The sequence below is a fragment of the Triturus cristatus genome, chromosome 9, assembly GCF_964204655.1.
Source record: "Triturus cristatus chromosome 9, aTriCri1.1, whole genome shotgun sequence".
Taxonomy (NCBI): Eukaryota; Metazoa; Chordata; class Amphibia; order Caudata; family Salamandridae; genus Triturus; species Triturus cristatus.
The window spans coordinates 572,300,208-572,316,062 of NC_140592.1; the positions used below are offsets into that span (position 1 = coordinate 572,300,208).

At 49.0% G+C, this 15,855-nt stretch overlaps 1 protein-coding gene and 1 pseudogene across 3 annotated transcripts in view; one reads left to right on the forward strand and one right to left on the reverse strand.

Annotated features, from left to right (window-relative positions):
- Window positions 1-15,855, reverse strand: part of EXOC3L2 (exocyst complex component 3 like 2) — a 619,764-nt gene that overhangs the window by 426,550 nt on the left and 177,359 nt on the right. The window lies entirely within an intron of this gene.
- LOC146798331 (high mobility group protein B3 pseudogene) lies at window positions 7,333-7,955 on the forward strand (annotated as a pseudogene).

The following is a 15,855-nucleotide window of genomic DNA, read 5'->3' on the forward strand; positions in this document are numbered from 1 at the left end:
CATCTTCTCCAGGGTGGGGTTCCTCCGAGAAGTGGTGAGCGACAGGGGTACGAACTTTATTTCAAAGTACATGAGATCCCTCTGGCAACAATGTGGGGTCACCTATAAATTCACCACCCCTTACCACCCCCAGGGGAACGGACTGGTCGAGCGGTTCAACAGGACCCTGAAGGGAATGATCAAGGGCCTGGAAGAGCCCCTGAGGAGGAGATGGGATGTCCTGCTGCCCTGCCTCCTGTTCGCCTATCGGGAGGTACCACAGAAATCCCTGGGCTTCAGCCCCTTCGAACTATTGTATGGGCACCCCGTCCGAGGGCCCTCAGCCTGGTCAAAGAGGGCTGGGAGGCGCAAGTCCAAGATGCCCCTCCCGACGTCTACCGGTACCTTCTGACCCTGCGGAACCAGACTCGGAAGTTCCGGGCCCTGGCAGAAGCCAACCTCGAAGCCAGCCAAGAAGACATGAAACGCTGGTATGACGAAAATGCCTCCGCCACCGAGTTCGAGCCGGGCCAGCAAGTCTGGGTCATGTCACCCGTGGACCCCTGCGCCCTGCAGGACAAGTGGACCGGGCCCTTCAAGGTAGTTGAGAGGAAGAGCCCCGTCACGTACCTGGTCGACATGGAGTCCCCGAGGAACCCCCTCCGGGTCCTGCACGCCAACCGGCTCAAGCCCCACTTTGCCCAAACTGAACTGAGCCTGCTGCTGGCTACCGACGATGGGGGCGAAAGTGACTCCGAGCCCCTACCAGACCTCCTGGGGTCCTCGGGCCAAGACGGCTCCTTGGAGGGCGTCCGCCTCTCCGCCACCCTGACACCAGAACAGCGCCATGACTGCCAGAAGCTGCTGCGACCCTTTGCTGCCCTCTTCTCCCTCACACCCGGGGTGACCCCCTGGTGCGTCCACGATGTGGACACTGGGGATAGCCCTCCTGTGCGACACCGCGCCTACAGAGTACCTGACCGAGTCCGAGCCTGCATACAGACCGAGGTCGCCAAGATGCTCGCTCTCGGAGTCATCGAGCCTTCCGACAGCCCGTGGGCCAGCCCGGTAGTCTTGGTGCCGAAGGCCGCCGCCCCCGGCACTGCCCCAGAACTCAGATTTTGTGTTGACTACCGGGGCCTGAACGCAGTCACTAAGACCGATGCCCACCCCTTGCCACGAGCAGACGAGCTGATCGACCGCTTGGGGGCCGCCCGCTACCTGAGCACCTTCGATCTCACCGCTGGGTACTGGCAGATCAAGCTCACCCCCGGCGCCCAGGAACGATCCGCCTTTTCCACCCCTGATGGGCACTACCACTTTCGGGTAATGCCCTTCGGGATGAAGAACGCCCCAGCGACCTTTCAGAGGCTAGTGAACAAGGTCTTGGCCGGACTAGGAGCCTTCAGCGCGGCCTACCTCGATGACATTGCCGTCTTCAGCGATCACTGGGCCGCGCACCTAGGACACCTCGGGGAAGTCCTGGCCGCTCTCCAAAGAGCCGGGCTCACTATTAAGGCCAGTAAATGCCAGATCGGTCAAGGATCTGTGACCTATCTGGGCCACCAGGTGGGGAGTGGCCAGGTGGCGCCAATCCAGTTAAAGGTCGACGCCATCCAGGCGTGGGAGCCCCCCGCAACCCAGACCGCTGTCCGGGCCTTCCTAGGCCTCACAGGCTACTACCGACGATTCATCAAGGATTATGGCAGCATTGTGGGGCCCCTTACGGAGCTCACTTCCAAAAAACAGCCCAAGACGGTGCACTGGACGCCCCGCTGTCAGACCGCTTTTGAGACCCTAAAGGCGGCCATGTGCGCTGTCCCTGTGCTCCAGGCCCCTGACTACAGCAAGGAATTTGTAGTCCAGACCAATGCCTCGGAGTACGGGGTCGGGGCAGTCCTCTCCCAGATGGACGCCAAGGGCCTCGACCGTCCTGTGGCCTTTATCAGCCGCCGACTGCTGTCGCGAGAACAGAGGTGGAGCACCATCGAGCGGGAGGCCTTCGCCGTGGTATGGGCTCTCAAGAAGCTCCGGCCCTACCTTTTCGGCACCCACTTCAGGGTCCAAACTGACCACCGGCCCTTGCGGTGGCTCATGCAAATGCGGGGCGAGAACCCCAAGCTGTTGCGTTGGTCCATCTCGCTGCAGGGGATGGACTTCACTGTGGAACACCGGCCCGGCAACGACCACGCCAATGCTGACGGCCTGTCCCGATTCTTCCGCCTCGGCGAGGAGAACCCCAAAGGAGATGGGTGACTCTCCCTGCCTTCAGCTGGGGGGGACGCATGTGGGAGCCGGCCTCGTGGCGTGGTCCTGTTCCCCCTCGCTAAGCCGCACGTGGTCCCATGCACCTCGGGGCTCCTCCATTTTGGATTATACGTCACTCCACGTGACCACCTGCGTGACCCCGCTTCACCCGGCCTCTGTCCCAGCGAGGCCCGACATCGAGGCGCCAACCCCTGGCCCGGGGGATACCACGTGAACCCCTCCCACTCCCAGTGGAGGGCAGTATCGATGGGACCCCCAACCGTCCTTCCACACCTAGGTGCGATCACCTCACAGCTCTCTGGGGCCTGGCGCCTCTCCTGCTGGGTGTCTGGCCGCTCCACCCCCTCCGGGCGCAAGGGTCCGGACATCAAAGGGCTCCAGTCCTATATCTGGGGCAATCCGACAACAGGACAACAGTTGTATCCCGGAGTCAAGAGCCCTGCTGATCGGATCGCGGCTGACCCTACGGACGAAGACTCATCCTGAACCCACACTCTGAGCCCTGCTGACGACGTCGCGGCTCCCCCGTGCTTGAAGACCTTCACGAACCTTTGGGGCCCTGCTGACGCTGTCGCGGCCTGACCTTGTTGAACCTCATTATTAGAGCCCAGCTGACCTCGGCGCGGCTCGACCAAAGCGGACCTACCACCGGAGCCCTGCTGACTGTGTCGCGGCTCGACCCAAGCGGAACTACCACCCGAGCCTTTCAGACGCCGTCGCGGCTCCCCACGTCCGAGCCGCCCCGAGACCAGCACTCAAGGTCTGGCGCAGAGCCCTCCCGTACTGCTACCCTATCCCTCTAACAGACATTGAGACTCTTACTGGATCCCTCGATCCCATTGTAAATATTGAAACGTGCTACTTCTGATAAAGAACTAAATCAAGCAACTGATATTGAGTCCTGTGTGGTGGTGTTGCTGGGCCTAGTACGATTGTAGGAGAAAGACCTCCCCAAAGGGGGCTTCTCAGCGGCGCTCGGCTATAACTGTGCGGTAGGAAGGGGTGCCGGACTAGTCTCCCCGACTCCCCGGTGGTCCTCCCTCCAACATGCCTTTATATACTTATGTTGCATTTTATTAGTCTGAATATGTGTAAGAAATGTTCTAAATGTTCATTGTGGAGTGATGCTTATTGAACAGAGTTATAGTGCAAAACAGCATTGATTTATTGAAAAAACCCAATAAAAATAATTTGAAACACAGATGCCTGTCACATCACTGCTGGCAGACTGCATCTGCTTTGTGGAATTCAATGACAAGTGGAGAACCTTCTCCTGAATTGATCACTTCCAAGTTCCAACGTCAGACCTGATAGCAAAAAAGATTACGTGTTCAGGACCTGTCTGACTATGCACCATTAGAGGTACAGTAAATGGAGAGAAGATGTGGCATAATGGCCAGAGCTGACGACTTTGGTTGGAGTCTTGGCGTGGGCTCAACAGCCTGTGATTCTGGGCAAATCACTTAAAAAATGTTTTTTCTCAAATGAATATGTCCTTGTGTAATGTAACTGGTTGTCATGTAAGGTGCTCCAATACCTTTGGGTCGAGTTCATGCAATTTAAAACTGCAACAAAAAAATCCCATTCCACTCGAACACCATGTCGGCTTAGCCATTGGTGGCTACCGAAACCAGACTTTAAAGAGATTCTACAGGAAGAGTCAATATGTTAACTTGAAATAAACAAAGACACAGTAGAATCTCCTGTATCCTGTAGGAAACATGCAAAATGGCCATAAAAGGGGGGTGGGGGATTTATCAGCAAAGTGTCATAATAAAAACAGGAACAAGTGGAGAAATTGACGGTTAGCAGCAAAGGAGCTGCGGTCCGAGCAAATATATAGAATTGGCAAAACTGAAAATAATTCAAAACAAGTATTGGAAATGCAATAGTTCTTGCATTTCTTTGAGTTAAAGCTATTTGGTATTGTAAATGGCAATGTTTTTTCCCTATGTATTATGGAGTGTATGTATGTGGTGTATAGTGGTATTATGCGGGCTGTATCGTATTAGTTAGTTGTATCAGAGGCGCAACTAGAGCCAAATTTCGGGGGGGGGGGGCTAAGTAAATATTTCGGGGGGGGGGGGGCTGAATCTTTTAAGCCATAGGCAGAGTGGAGCTGCAGGGGCTCTTAGAAGGGGTGAAACAACAGCGAAGCCTCATTAACATGCAAATGGTCTTTTAAAGACCTGTGAAGTGCTCGGGTGCGGCTGTGTGTGCGCCGCGAGGCTGTCTCATCCCGGGCTGCCACATGCGACGGGGGGGGGCTGAAGCCCTGTGAGTCCAATGGGTGTTGCGCGCCTGAGTTGTAGTATTGTGTGGAATTATGTGGAGTGGATTTGTGTAGTGGAAATAAGTGGCATGTGAGCTGTGGAATTATGTGGATGGTATTTAAATGATAGTAAGTGTAATGGAGTTATGTCGAGTCAGACAATGTGTTATGGAGTTTATTATGTGGAATGGTATTGTGCATTGTGGGTTGGCATGTTGTGGATTTGAATTATGTGATGTGCTATTAAATTAACAGATTGACAGAAAGCGGCAGACAAGGCACCGCAAATCGCTGCCTTGCGTTACTCTGCATTGCAAAGGTGGGTGGAGTATGGGCATTCCCACGCATGCACTCATAGATTTTGGCGCATTCCCAGATTTTCCAAGACGAGTAAACCAGGGAATGCATCAAAATGCTACGCCATCCCAACTAAGGTGTAACAATAAGAAATATGTTCATTTCTCCTTGTTATTTCCTCTTTCTACATGTGCTCCATTCTGCAGGACATGTAGAAAGAGGAAAATGGCTTAGGGAATTGTGTTTTTTACAGAAAGGTGTCTCTTCCTGCACAAAAAACAATCCTGCATGTAACGCAGGCACCCTTGCACCATGGTGCAAGGGTGCCTGTGTTGGTGCTAGGCAGTACTCAGTGCGGAAGCGCAGAGAGAGAGAGAGAGAGAGAGAGAGCAGGAATGAGCAATATTACCGTAAATATGGCACAGTCCTGCTCTCCATTTGACGCAGTGCAGAAAGTGTTTTGCTGCGTTGCACTGCGTCAAATGTTAGTAAATATGGGCCTCATGTGGCACATTGAGCTTGGAAAGCAGTCTGTATGAATTTATTTCTTGGGGTACCTATTGTGATGGTAAGTGAACTTATCAGGGATTCTTCTGTAGTAGGCCATAGCAGGCCATCCTCCCATGCTGAGGAGTACATCTCCGAAATATTTGAAGCCAGTAAGTTCACATATGTGTCGTAAAACTCCACTGCTAGTCTATCTGACCTCCTGAACTCTCAGTGGATGTTTCAGTAGGTCAGCTTTTTCTGAGGTCAGATGAGTAATCCCCACCTCATCCACGAATCCCTGTATCTCAGACTCAGTATAGGTGCTGCCCTACCTACATATTGTTGAACAGTTGTCATAAAAAGCACATCTTAGCTCTTGCTTAAGACATGTGATGCCTTTTTCACCAATAATGATCAAACTAACTTATTTTGACTATCTGCTGTATTTACAGTGAGATGTCAGAAAATCCTTCAGAAAAGGAGTTGCAATTTTCCATCCATGAGTTAACTGTCCATTTGCAATATCTGATGTTGTAAGGGTAACAATAGGATGAGTTTTGTCGCCATCCATAGCTGAAAAAATTCTACATGCAACAATACTGATTTGAGGAAGACTCATCTTAGCATTAATAAATATGCCAAGGTTTTTTTTATTTGTGTCTCGGGGTAATTTTACAAAAGAAATATGCACAAGCATTGGCAATGCAAATAGGCCTAGTGTTAATAAAAGACAGACAGATAAGCGGGTAAGGGGAGATTCCAATTGTCTGGCTGGCTTACTCTAAATGGGCCAGAAGCACTTGGTGTAATTATGATACGCCTTGCTAGTAGTAGTGTCACAATGTAAGTGCCACTGCATAAAGCATGACACAAAAAGTCAAGTGTATGTGATGAGAAGTATTGAGGCTGTGTTACAAGAGGGTTATTTTTAAAAGTGTGTACGGTAAAGAGAGAGGGATAATACATTGGTGGATCGAATTGAGAAGACAAAATACCAAGACTACATGCAGCTTTTATGTTTCAGATGGGACAGTGTGATCTTGTGAGACTTCAGATGGCCATCATGGGCCAGGCCATTTCGATCAGCAAAAATTCAAGTCAGATGACCAACATATGGTCAGGCTTGCACTCGGGTCCTGAGAAATGCATTAAAAAATCCCTGTTGTGGTGAAGAAAATAAAAAAAAGGATTGCTTTCTCTTTAGAATGCACATATGAAACAAAGGATAGAATGTAACAAAAAGCAAGATGATTGACTGTACTTTTATGAAAATAGTTTCTGATACAATGTAATGAATGCACTTCATAGGAGGTGGAATGATACACCCAACACTATGAAGTAGAAGAAGTTTATTCCTGGGAAGCACACTGTACGTATATACTTTAGATACATAGTAACATAATCACTGACAGACATTTGCGCTGGGAAGCCAGACCTAGAAAGATCAGTAAATCAGACATTGATAAAGCTGTGCAAAAGAGAAGAATGTAAAGGGACATGCAGAAGCCAATCTTATCTGAGACAAAGGGAACACGTTTCACCTTTTAAACCTTTTTTATGATCTCTAAGTCTTCAAAATCTCTTTATCACTTTAATTCAGAACTCTCTTCCATGTCACTGATCTCCCTCAGTGGTCCTTTATTGCTCTGTTTCACATATATGGACGGATAAGGCGGGAGCAGCATGAAGAGCAGCGTCGGAATGGCTTTAGCCGGCATCAGGGGCTGGAAGGGTGGGTGCCAATTTTGGAGCAGTGCTGCAATATCGGCCCCAAGTAACAAAAGAAGCAGTGCTTCACACTAGCACCCTCGCCCACCCCTGACATTCCATGACCGCTCTTTCCCCACCCTCCAGGGCCGGTCCGATACAATAGCCAGGGTTGTTTTGTGTTCTCAGTCTGGCCCTGATGAGGAGACTGTTCTCGTACTTTGAAGCTAGCACGAGGCTGCTGGATGCCGGAGACCAGTGCTGTTGTGGAGCTCGAGCCGCCTTGTGTTTCCAATACGAAGTCAGCAGCACAGATCAGAAAGATGGCAAAAGGAGACCCCAAGAAGCTCAAAGGCAAGATGTCTGCTTGTACCTACTTTATTCAAACATGCCACAACGAGCACAAAAAGAAAAGCCTCCAAATTCCAGTTAACTTCACAGAGTTCTCCAAGAAGTCTTCGGTATGGTAGAAGCCCATGTCTAGCAAAGAGAAATCCAAGTTTGTTGATGTTGATTTTATGCAAAGGCTGCCAAAGTGCAATATGACAGAGAAATTAAAGACTTTGGACCAACCAAGGGAGGCAAGACATAGAAAGATCCTAATGCTCCCAACAGGCCCCCATCTAGTTTCTTCCTGTTCTGCTCCTATGTCCGTCCCAAGATTAAATCTACAAATCCTTGCATTCACATTGGTGATATAGCAAAAAAATGGGGTGAGATGTGGAATAATCTCAGCGATGGTGAGAAACAACCGTACAACATAAAGGCAGGAAAACTGAAGGAGAAATATGAAAAGGATGTTGTTGATTACAAGTTGAAAGGCAAATTTGATGGTGCCAAAGTAGCTGCAAAGGCTGTTGCCGGGAAGAAGGTTGAGAAGGATGAAGAAGAGGAGAACGAGAAAGAAAATGAGGACGAGAAAGAAGAGGAAGATGATGAATAAATGTCTGTGGATACCTTAGAGTAGTGAGGAACTGCGACAAAAAACTCGAAAAGGAGTTACTGCCCTTATTAAGTTTAATTACAAGATTGGATTATGTACTTTTTAGTTTCGAAACTGCTCTTTTAGTTGAAACTTGTTTACTAAGTGGCAATGGGTGTGACAACATCGTGCTATTTAGTCTAACCAAAGTAGGCCCCCAGAGATCACTGAACTTACTCGTTCACTATGCAAGAATCAACCACCTATAGATAAATGTGGCTAAAAAAACCAATATCTGTCTGCAATCAAGCTGGACGCGCCGCCTCAATGGTTTTAAACAATGTCCATCTGGAGTTAGTAACACATTATAAATATCTGGGGCTATACCTCATTTCCTAGTGGACTTGATATGGGGAAAGGACAGGAGAAGGGCTGAGCTGTCCAAACTAAGGCTTCAACCATGGGAGGGCGGCATGGGAGAACCAGATTTTTCTCAATACTACTAGGCTAGCATATTGTGTAACTTCAGTGGCTAGCATATTGGTTGGCTGGTCACCACCAGTGGAAGACAGTGCTCAAATGTACACAGTTATGAGAGGGACACCTCCATGGCCTCCTTTCCCTTGGTGTTGCCTGGGTTGCTTGAAATGGGGAATTTCGCATGCTATGAAACTGTGCCCCTAGTCCCAAGCTCTTGCACTCCTAGGGCTACTACTTACAGGCAACATACTCCCAACTAGCACATTACTGGCCTGTAAGGAGGCTGGGATTACTGCACATGGGGATCCATTCTTGAACAGAGCCCTCCTGAGCGTCTCAGAGCTACAAGAACAGCACAGCTTGCATGACGTGACGTTTCTGGCCAACTGTACGGTTAGGCAGGCACTAACCAAACACTGGCATATTAGAGGCCTGAAACCTGCCAACAATCCCCTTCTTTACCCACTACACACCATAGGGCATGATACACGTCTGGTTACCTGGCTCTACAGGGCATTTCAGCGAGACTCCCTAGTGGCCCTAGAACAGTTTAGAAACAAATAGGAGGATTCCTTGGGATGATACCCCTTAGATAGTTTTAAGGCATATGTTTTTTCACTTAAAACACTACTCTACGTTCACAGACCCTCACTCACTCATACGGTTTAAAGAGAAGCTCTCCGCCAAAGAGCCCTCTTGCGGTGCCTATTGGGCACTGCAGCGCCGGCCCCAAGAGTAGCTAAGCCGTATGATGAAGCATGGCAACCATTTGAGTGTGTGAGGTCCAAATCTTCCAATGAGGAAGCCCCTACCTCTAAACTGTTAGATTGTCCACCTACATCTCACTTCACATTTTGTCCTTGATAGGAACAGTTACCCTTTATTTGTATTCATTCTTCTATCGTAGCAATCACACATTCTTCCACCAATTCAGCAAAAGGCTTAATCGATGAATCAGGTAATATAGACAGACAATCCACCACACAATTGAACAATTCCTGAATATGGACAGCTTTAAAATGGTATTAATTTATTTTGGAGAAAAGCTTGACCAAACAGGAAGATGCCCTACCTGTTCTATTGCTATTAAGTAGGGATCAAAGAGCTCCGGACCTAGAGCAAATAATGAAGGAACGATGGGAGGCATTGCAGGTGGTGATTGACCTGCAGGCCTCTCCTCTCACGGAAGACATAGCCCGGCCCCCACACATATTCTCATCGGAGGGAGAAGACGACAGTGACGGAACATTATCAGGAGCGGACTCAATCAAGCCTCCTCTAGTCACCCCCCAGACAGCGGATGCCAGGCTGGACGGTCAATCGCCTATCCTCTCGTCATGAGATGGTCCTACGGAGAACACAGCACGGACTTGCTTCACCCAGGCTCGCCCGTCGAACCCATACCACATTGACATGTCCTGACACACCTCAGGCGATGCACAATAATCCTACTAAGGCCCGATCAGCGCCTAGCCCAGCACGTCTGCACGGCCACCCCCATTGCATTATATGATGTTGTACTCCCTCCCTTTTTCTGTTCGAGGGAGCCGGTTTGGACGCATCGTCACCAACGATGGGTCCTCTGTATTGGGACTGTTTCCCGACCCCACGGTTTATCACCCCTGTTCAGAAGCGCCCCATCCCCCCATGGAATTCTACATAACAGGGTACCTACACTGTACGCACAGGCCACATCATGCATCACAAAGGGGCTTCATGCTACTCGGGAGTCACTGGTCACTACGCTCTGGCAGACACTGGCCACGTAAGCGCGTGATACCGTCCATACATGACTATGACAATGCAGAACACCATCAATATCCTCACGCTCAATGCCAGGGGCCTTCACACGCCGAGCAAATGTTATGCTATATATTCCTATGCAAAGCGCCAGAATGTTCGGATCGTGTTTCTACAGGAGACGCACCTTACTACAGCTGAGATAGGCAAACTACAGACTAAATGGCGTGGCACCATATGCGCCACGTCATATTCGGCATACGCTCAACGGGCACTAATTTGGGTCCGCCCTGGGACTCCATTTCAGGAAATCCAGCGGGTGGTAGACAAGGAAGGTAGATACGCCCTGTTGGAGGGACTCCTGGATGGGCAGTCAGTATTACTGGGTAGCATATACGCCCCGAACATCGTGCAGGACAAATTCTGGGACCGCCTTACAAAGGTTCTGGCCCAATTCGCCCCCATCCTATGGATCCTGGGAGGGGATTACAACTGCATATTGGACCCCATTTTGGACCGGTCCCACCCCCCACCCACGAATTCCTCCTTATATAGGCAAACTGAACGGTATAAGGCTTCGGTCACACAATGGGCACTCACAGACGCTTGGAGACTGCAAAATCCATAGACACAAATGTACTCATTCCACTCTATCCCACATAATCTGTGGGTCCGTTTAGATAGATTCCTATGTTCGACGACAATATTATCCAAAATCTGCCACTCGGATTACCTAGGTAGGATTATTTCAGACCATGACGCCCATATCCTGCGACTCAATTGGAAACCCCCACACCCCCCAGTCCCTACCTGGTGCCTACCACAGGACTGCCTCACAGATCAAGCCTTCAAGCACGAACAGGGGCAAAGTATTCAGGACTACTTCGCCAATAACACAGGGATGGCATCCTCGACATTAGTGGAGTGGGACGCTTTCAAAGTAGTGGCCCGGGGAGAATGTATTAAACAACGGGCCGGGGCAAAACGGACGCTAGAACAGGCTCTCATAAAATCTGAACACCAGCTCGCTACTGCCACTAAACGGGACGATACCTCAGTTGAAACGGCGACGTTAGTGGCGAACGCCAAGACAGAATACCAAGCAGCCTGCGCTGACCTCCGGCGTTATCATTTTAGAACGTACGCGGCCCGGATGCATAAAGAACGGGATAAAGCCGGTACACTGCTGGCATGGTTAGCTAAACAGGACACCGAAGTGCGGCCCATAACGGAAATAATGGACCCCCTCGAAAATCTTGTGTAGTCCCAGGATGAGATCCTTGCGGTCTTTCGTCAATATTATTCGGCGGTTTATCATAATCCTGAACTGACTGAGCAGGGCATACTTGACCAGTTTCTTGACCCCCTGACAATCCCCAAAATCGCGGAGGCGGACAGGACAACACTAGATGCGACGATACACTCTACCGACATCGTTCAAGCCCTACGCGCCCTAGCCTGTAACAAGGCCCCGGGACTCGATGGATTCCCTCTAGAATATTATGCCACCTTCTCCCATTTATTGGTCCCCCGATTGTTGGCAATGTTCGCAGCTGAACTGGAGGTGGGAGAATTGCCAAGATCCCTTCGTGAGTCTGTTATTGTGACTTTCCTGAAACCACACCGCGACCCTCAGCAAATGGCCTCTTATCGTCCCATCACGCTTCTGTCCGCCGACTGTAAGATTCTGGGAAAGATACTGGCAGACAGGTACTCTGTACGTTCGCTGGTGCATCCGGACCAATGCGGTTTCGTCCCGGGCAGGAACACATCCCAAAATATGCGCTGGCTGTTCCATTTTCAGGATCAAGTCGGTGACGCATATCCTCGTGCGGCCTGCCTCATCCTTGACCTAGAGCAGTCCTTTGATACCCTTACGTGGCAGTTCCTGTTCTCGGTCCTACAACGAGCGGGACTGAGTCCCACCCTTCTGGCATACACACGACTCCTATACACCAAACTCACCTCGAGCATTTGCATCGGCCAGTACATCTCGCCGGAATTCGAGGCGCACAGGGGCACGAGGCAGGGCTGCCCACTTTCGCCTCTGCTCTTCGCCCTCGCGGTGGAACCTTTGGCTGTACGGCTGCACCAGGAGGGACAACACTGGGGCATTCCCATAGCGGACGCCATACACAGTGTATCTATGTACGCCAATGACATTCTTCTGTACATTTGTGACATCACTGCAGACCTCACACCCATTTGGGCAACGCTCACAGAATTTGCTGACGTCTCACGGCTGCGAGTGAATTGGGATAAATCTATGGTATACCCATTACATCCGAATCTCCCCCCCCCCCCCCCCGGTCATCTGGACAGGGGACCCCCGGTACCTCGGGGTCTGACTCTATCACTCCCCAGCCGACATCTTCGTGGGCAATCACCGTAGGGTGCTGGCTGGAATCAGGTCGGCGGTTGGATTTTGGCAGAATCTCCCGCTAGCCCCAATCGGCTGGGTGGCTCTCGCCAAAATGATAATAGTCCCGAGGCTCCTGTACCATTTCACGAATCTGCCGGTGATCCCACCCAGGACCTTTTTCAGAGACCTAGACATACTTCTAGGCTCACTCATATGGGGAAAGGGTAGGCGCAGGATAGCAATGGCAAAGCTAAAACTCCCCACTACGCAAGGAGGGTTAGGTGCCCCATCCTTCGAATCATATTTCCTGGCGGCACAACTGCAGTGGTTATCCTACTGGAAGGCAGGCAGACACTTAGGCGAGACGTACACTGTAACCGACCGGGTACCCATCCCGGAATTATGCCGCGTATTAGTGCCAGGCACCTCACCAAGACGGACCTACCCCCTACAAGTAGCGATGGCCCGCAAGTGCATGCAAAGAATACATCGCATATCACTGGGGAAGCCCCCATACTCACAGTTGCTACCACTGGTTGGGTGGCCCAAACACGAACACTATTACACACCCAACATGCTACACACATGGACGGCCTGCGGTATTACCGAAGCAGAGTCGCTGTTCGAGGATGGACAACTAAGGCCATTCCAAAGCCTCATAGACTATCACGTTCTCCCCCCTGGCCAGTTTTTACTTCATCACCAACTACTTGAGAGTTATCGTCGATATCATGATTTATCGACGGGGGAACCACCCACACATCGGGTCATCCACACAATCCTATATATGAGGGCGGGATGACACCTAACCACATGGCTCTATAAAGCCATAAGGGAGCTCACGTATAGACCCCTAGAGTCTCTACGGACCACTTGGGAGGAGGAAATAGGATGCCCCCTACATGAAAAAGAATGGGAGAGGGCTCTAGAATTCCCCAAGAAAGTATCCAGAAACGCACGCTTTAAAAACATACAATTCTATATCTTACACAGGGCATACCTGACGCCGGCCCGCTTCCATAGATTCTATCCTGACACTCAATTTCCATGCCACAGATGTCACTCACTGGAAGCAGACTTTTATCATATGTTCTGGAGCTGTCCTCTTATACGAGCATACTGGCACTATATTCACAAATCACTTGGAGAGCTCACCGGGCTCGCACATTTGACCACCTGGGAATCCTGTGCACTGGGTATTTTCCGAAAACAAAAGCAACACAAAGTGCCCACTAGATTTGCCTCATTGGCCATTTTACTAGCCAAACGCGGCATAGCTATGCACTGGCGATCCCCCACAGGCCCCCCAATTGCGGCATGGGTGGGAGCAGTACACAAATGGGCGGCAGCAGAGGAGGAAACACTGCGTGAGGAGGAAGTGAAAGGGTTACGCAAGCTTCCTAATTTCCATGGAGTGGGCCCTATTATTGCACCAATTTAAACAGTCCCTGCCCCCCAGTCTAGCTGTCTCCCACGCTCCCGAATAATGTACAACTGCTCTGATCAATCTCCATGCATCGCCCGAACCATTATCTGACAACAGTACCCAGAACTCCACACCCACCTTCCCAGTTTAGTACCCCAGTTTTAGATGGCAATCACTGATCTTGGCGCCCCACGGTTGCCTGAACAATGGACTACTCAGAGTACGACTAAAGTTGTATTATTTGGTAAACAGAGTGCAGTACAATCCAATTTTCTGTATTCACACATACTTTGTCACTGTAACCTTTAAATGCCAATAAAAATATGTTTAAAAAAAATAAATAAAAAAAGTAGGGATCAAAGAGGTTTGAGGTCTGTTTTAACCATGAATTCTCTGCACCAAAAATACGTCTTAAAATGTTCCACCACCCAAGTGCAGGCCAACTCCTCCCTATCAATAGTGAAATATTGGTTTTCTGCAGACGACAGAGGTCTTGACGCAACAGTTTGATCCTTCTGAGTAAGCATTGCACCTAACCCATCAGAACTAGCAACAACCTACACATAACAGCATAACCTTTGATTGAAAAACACAATGATTAAACTTTGACAATAGAATTTTTAAGCATGTCGTACACTTATGATGTTCCTTCAACCATGGGAACTTAACTCCCTATTCTTGATGAAAACGCAATTTTAGCATAGATCTGAATATGATCGTAATTGTTCTTTATCTGCAGGCATACTCATTCTTTCAATAGCCTGTATCAAACATGGTTTGGGGATACACTTTCTGAAGAAATGGTGTGCCCCAAATTCTGAGTTAAGAACTTGCATTTCTCCATTTATAAGGTCATACCCTTGTCTTGCAATACCTTCAACACACTTGGACAACCTTACATTATTAGATTCTATGGAATCAGCAAAAATGATAATGTCTATCAAGGAATGCCATAACGCCATCCATGTTCCTAAAGAGATTGAACATCAGTTTTTGGAACACAGATGCGGATGATGCGAAACCAAATGGCATACAGAAGGCACCTCCAGGAGTAATGAAAGTGGTCAGATGTCTGCACTTCTCTTCTATTACAATCTGGTGATATGCAGATTTGCGATCTAAAGAGGTAAAGTAGCTTTCACCACCCAACTGTATGTTTTGGGTAATGGGTGGCAATCAATGATTATTGGTTTATTTAGAGATCTCAAATCCGCACATGATCTCAATGAACAACTTTTTTTAAACTAAAACTATGGGAGAACCGCACTCAGAGGAATCTACTGGTTCAATAACACCTTCCCCTAACAACGGTTTAAGCAATAGGCTAAGATATTTTCTAACACTAAGCAGAACATCTCTTAGCTTGTGTCTAACAGGTGATGCTCCCACTTTCAATTGATCTCATGGCAAAACACTTTAATCATTCCCAACTCTTTTCTAAAAACATTTTTCTACTTTGAAATAGTCCCCTCAATACCTTGATGTATGGCTATGCAATCCACCGGAACTTCCGCAGATGGATCCAAAATAAGACCAAGATTACCCTGATGCCTCCATTATAAAACACGTTGACCCTTATTAACCACATAAACATTTCCTAAAATTGTGTGAGATTCAAATGAATTGTAAGCCACAAAAAAAACCTAAAATGTTAATGACTGCTTGACTATGACCATTAGCCCTAATCTCATTGTCCTCCAACTTTCTTCCAATCCAATGTTGTTTATAGAAGGACTCTGAAACTAAAGAAAATGGTGATCCAGAAATCATAAGCATCATGGTTTTAAATACCTCAATAGTGACCTCACGCTTTGGTGGTATGGACAAGTTGTCATCAACCTCGGTGGAAAAAACTTCGTAATGATTGGCATCTTCCTCACCAATCATCAAAATAAAATTTTCACTCTCTTGAC